General features: G+C 36.3%; 1 protein-coding gene across 1 annotated transcript in view; it reads right to left on the reverse strand.

The window, feature by feature from the left end:
* Positions 1-5,270, reverse strand: part of SCP2 (sterol carrier protein 2) — a 68,381-nt gene that overhangs the window by 62,212 nt on the left and 899 nt on the right. The gene's annotated exons all lie outside the window — the stretch shown is intronic.

Genomic DNA, 5,270 nt, shown 5'->3' on the forward strand with positions numbered 1-5,270 from the left:
CTAGATTTGAATTCTCATTTTTTACTTCCTCCATTTCACACTCAATCTTCAATCAGGATTTTTGAAGCATCAGGAAAGTTCCCTGAAAACATCTTTTTTTTTCCTTTAACTCTATGTAAGACTGAAGTCCTGAGCATATTTAGCCAACTCAAAATAAAACTAAATAGCAAGCCTAGTTAGTTAATAAGTTATCATATAATGATGCATTGCTCTAGCATAGGAAACATATGTTCTCACCAGTTATTTTCCCCTAACACATTCTTAAGGATGGGTTACAATATTAAATTTGCTAGATTGATTTTCAAGTAAATTACTTCCAGAGCCAATAACAATATGATGTCATCTTGAAATTTTTAAACAGAAATCCCTTGAATAATTAATAAAACAGAATCTCAGACATACCATTTTAATAACACTTTTTTCTTCAAATGAGCTTGGCAAATCAGTCATCATCTCTTGTGCCAAAATTTCTACAGCTTTGGAATGAAGGCCATACTTCTGTACAAATTCTTCACTAGCCAAAATTGCTGCTGCTGCACCATCTGAAGTGGGACTAAGAGGAAGTGAAAATAATTATTTACACCCAGTCCACTTCAATCCTAAGATTTCAGACTAGGAGTTCTTTCTGGGAAGAAAGGCTGAGTATGCTTGCTGTTCACTGAACGGCCTCCTTTGTGATATCTAGAGTTAAAACTTACACATGCTTCCCACATGAGGACTGAACCTCTATTAAGAACTTAATGCTGTCAGTTACTGCTTGGTTTCTAAGAGTCTCTCCCAAAAAGCTCTTATTGCAAAGAATCCTGGATTTCCTTTTGCCGATGCATAAGTCATCTTCTGGTAACTTCTGAGAAGTACATAAGGTTATTCCCATACTAATACAATAAAGGTTCTACTATAGGCCTAACTAGCTCCAACACTGCTATCTCCCAAGTAAGTCAGTCTTAGAATCCTTTTTGGAAACTAGGAAAGGATGGAATAAGTCCATGGTTTGGTTAAGACTTTTGAGATCTCCTTAAAATAGATCTTTTCCGGGGCNAAATGTAAGCTTAAAAGAAAAAATTACATCCCATGCATGGCAGCTTCAACATTCCTATCAATTCCCTGGTCAATCTTTCAAGTGGTTAAGAAGTAAATAAAAATGCATGCATTGTAGAAAATATTCTTCCAGATTATATTTCTGATAAAGTAACAAGAGGTAAGATCTCCAAATAATGATGTTAATGGTGACTGTGGTGCAATCAGAGGCAACTAACAGCTTTTAAGCACTAACTCTGTGTCAGGCCTTGTTCTGATTATTTTACATGTATTTACATAACTTAATCCTCAAACCTATGAGATAAAATTGACATATAACATTTTATTAGTTTCAAGTATACAACATAATTCTATATATTTGTATATATTGTGAAATGATCACCACAATAAATCTTGTTAACATTCATCCCCATACATAGCTACAAAATTTTTCTTACAATGAGAATTTTTAAGATCTACACTCTTAGCAACTTTCAAATATATAATAGAGTATTATTAACTATAGTTACCATGTTCTACATTACATCCCCATGACTTATTTATTTTATAAGTGGAAGTTTATACATTTTAACTCCCTTTACCCATTTTGCCCACCCCCCACCTCTGGCAACCTGTTTTGTGCATATATGCGTTCAGGTTTGGAGGTTTGTTTTTTTAGATTCCACAGAAATGAGATCTCATATAAGTGAGATCATATGGTATTTGTCTTTCTCTCTCTGACTTATTTCACTCAGCATAATGTCCTCAAGTTCCATCCATATTGTCACAAATGGCAAGATTTCATTCTTTTGGATGGTTGAATAATGTTTCATTGTAGGTATATATATATCACATTTTCTTTATCCATTCATCTATCGATGAACTTATGGCTGTTTCCACATATTAGCTATCGTAAATACTGCTGCAATGAACATGGGGGTGTATATATCTTTTTGGGTTAGTGCTTTTGTTTTCTTCAGTGTATAGAACACTACATCTAACAAAAAAGGAAAGCTAAATAAATAGAAACATATACTATTTAATGAATTGGAAGATTCAACATTGTTAAGATGACAATTCTCTCTAAATGGATCTATAGATTCAATGAAAATTACAGCAAGTTTTTTTNCCAGCAACACTTTGTAAGGCCAGGGTAATAACCTCTAAAATAGGAACATGCTCTGAATCAATGATACTGTTTCTCCACAGCCAGGATACACAAGTCTCCTGGAAATGAAAGGGTGGGAAAGGTAGTGGTTCCTCTCACTATTATCCCTATGGAACCACTAGCAAAAATTTCACCTGCCATTCCCAAAACTTTGGACTTAGAAGTCTTAGACACAACAAGGGTGCCACTGAACTGGAAGCAGAAGCTACCACCTGGCCACTTTGGGCTCCTCATTATACAGAACAGGCAAAGGAGGGGATTAACTGATGGGAGATGGATCCTGATTATCATGGGAATATTGGGTTGCTATTACATAACAAGGACAAAAAGGATTAGCCTGGAACCCAAAAGATAGATACTATGGGGTGCCTCTTAGTACTCCCATGTCTTATAGCAAAAGTTAGCAAAATTTTTCCTACAATAAATCCAAAGAAGCAGGACTCCTAATGGCACAGACTATTCAGGAATGAAGGTTTAGATCATAATAACAGGTAAGAAACTATGAATAAGGTGCTTGCTAAGGGCAAAAGAAATATGGAACAGATAATGGAAGAAGGAAGAAGGAATTGTAAATACCAACTATAACCACCCACAAGTTGCAGAAATAAAGACTTTATTTTCATTTTCTCTTCCATTATCTATCATCTAACAGTAATGCATATTAATAGAGATTAACTTTTTACAAAAAATACTTAACTTTTTAGAGCAGTTTTAGGTTCACAGCGGAAAGTACAGATATTTCTCATAGTCCCTGCCTCCACACATGCATAGCTTCCCGCACTATCAACATCCCACCTCAGATTGGTACATTTATTATTATACAATTGATGAACCTACACTGACACATTATCACCACCCAAAGTCCATAGTTTTCATTAGGGTTTCCTCTTGGTAATGTATATTCTATGAATGTATAGTAACATGTAGCTAACATTGTAGTATCATACAGCAGTTTCATGGCCCTAAAANCTGTCTGTACTATAATCATAAATACAGCACTTTCTTGAGTTCTGTGAGTCATTCTAGCTAATTATTGAACCTGATAGGATCATGGGAACCCCTGAATTTATAGCCAGTTGATCAAAAGTGCATATGGCCTGAGGACCTTATTTGCAGCTGGGATCTGACCTGAAGGCAGTCTTGTGAAGGGCTGAGTCCTTAATTCATGGGGTCTGCATTAACTCCTGGTACTTAGTGCCAAAACTGAACTGCAGTCCACCCAGTTGGTGTCAGACCAATTGGAGGTTAAATAGAATAACACTTCTTTTTCCTGAAGAATTGTAAAATCCAGTTTCTTAAAAGCAAAATTAAATGACTTGCAATTCAGTCAACTTTTGTGGTGATGATATTCTACAACTACATTTAATGAAGGCTAATGGCATTCTTAAATAAATATACAAACCTGTAATAAACTATATGCATTCTTCAAAACACATTTCCTTTCTGACCATTGCAAAGAAGGAACTTACTTTTATCCCTTCTAATAATCAGATAGTTTCAAACATTGCTCTAGTGAAAATAGTGGCAGCAATAGACACCACAAGGGAGCTTCTAAAAGTAAACTTTAACTGGTGTGCAAGTTAACAAACAATTCAAATGTTTGTAAATAAAGCCCATGTAACTTAGATCTACATACTAGTGTCTGCACCTTTGCCTGTCAAGTTAACTTTGACCATCACCAACTTTCAAAAAAGACCTTACTGGTGCCAGATCCTGTACTAGTCATTGGGAACACAGACACAGTCACTACTCTCAAGGAACGCAGTCTGAATCCATGACAAACAAATACACCATTCTAATACAAAATGTTAATTCCATGGTAGACACATTATAGTAGGTGCCATGGGAGCACACAGGATGTGCACCAAACCCAGATACCAAGGGGAGCTTCCTCTCTGACATTAGGCAGTAAAAGGAAGTAAGAGAGAGAATTCCTGGCAAAAGGATGAGCACATGCACAGCATCTTGAGGTGAAACAGTTCACTGAAGGTAGGGCATGAAGCTTGGGAGGGAATGTGGAGACAAGGTATAGGAGGTGGGGCAGGAGAAATGAATGAGGATCAGATCATGAAAGGACAGCATGTGGTGTTTACATGACACACTGAAAACAATGAGGAGCTTAAAGGATATTAAGCTGGGGAGTGACATGATCAGATCTGTATCTCAGCAATGAAACTGTGGTATAGGAAAAGGATGGTAAAAAGGAATTACCAAAAGCAAGTAAACCAACTAAGAAACTGGGGCAACAATTACAGCAAGAAATGGTAAGGAACTGGAAGTGAAAGACGGAAGAAGCGGTAAATTCAAAAGATAGCATGAAGGCAGAAGCAGCAGGATTATGTTCATCTGCAACTCACACAGGACACTGAGGAAGAAGGCAGAGTCAAGGATGACTTCTAGTTTTCTATCTTGAATAATTAGGTATATGTTATGTCATTCACCAAGATGAAGAATGCTGAAGGAAAAACAGGGTTGAGGGAAAATGATGAATTCTGTATGGACATGTTGACTCTGAGGCACCTATGGGACTTGTAAGTAAAGACAGGTAGGAGAAAGTCACAGACACAGGTCTGAAGCCTCAAGTGGATGGGCTATCTCTAATCCTATATTACTTAGATTCTCATTGCCTTTAAACATTCTTATCATTTGTGAGGAAGCACTTGAGAATAGTTTCTTAATTCAGTCTTCTTAGAAATATGTAACAGGGTATCCTCTAATGACAGGTCAGCAAACATAGAATTCTCTTTCTTCACTACCCAAGCAAAACCTAATACAAGAAGTTAGCATCTGAAATTTCTGAGCCAAATCTAGAAGGTAATTCTTGGCTGTTTTAAAGAGTTTTAAATACTGAAACTGACATCCAGAAATAGGATTTTGCTATTCAACATGATTGATAACTTATAATATGTAATGGAAAATCCATGCAAGCAAGGAACTTATCTGTCTTGTTCACTAGCAGCTAAAGTAATGTCTTGCACATAGTACGCTACAGAATACATACTTGTTGAGTGAATGAAATTCCTTTAGAAGAATGCTGTAATGAGTGGATAAATGAGCACCTGGTTAGACATTAAGTTAAATGAGA

Source organism: Hipposideros armiger, unplaced genomic scaffold (assembly GCF_001890085.2).
Source record: "Hipposideros armiger isolate ML-2016 unplaced genomic scaffold, ASM189008v1 scaffold_469, whole genome shotgun sequence".
NCBI classification, from domain to species: domain Eukaryota; kingdom Metazoa; phylum Chordata; class Mammalia; order Chiroptera; family Hipposideridae; genus Hipposideros; species Hipposideros armiger.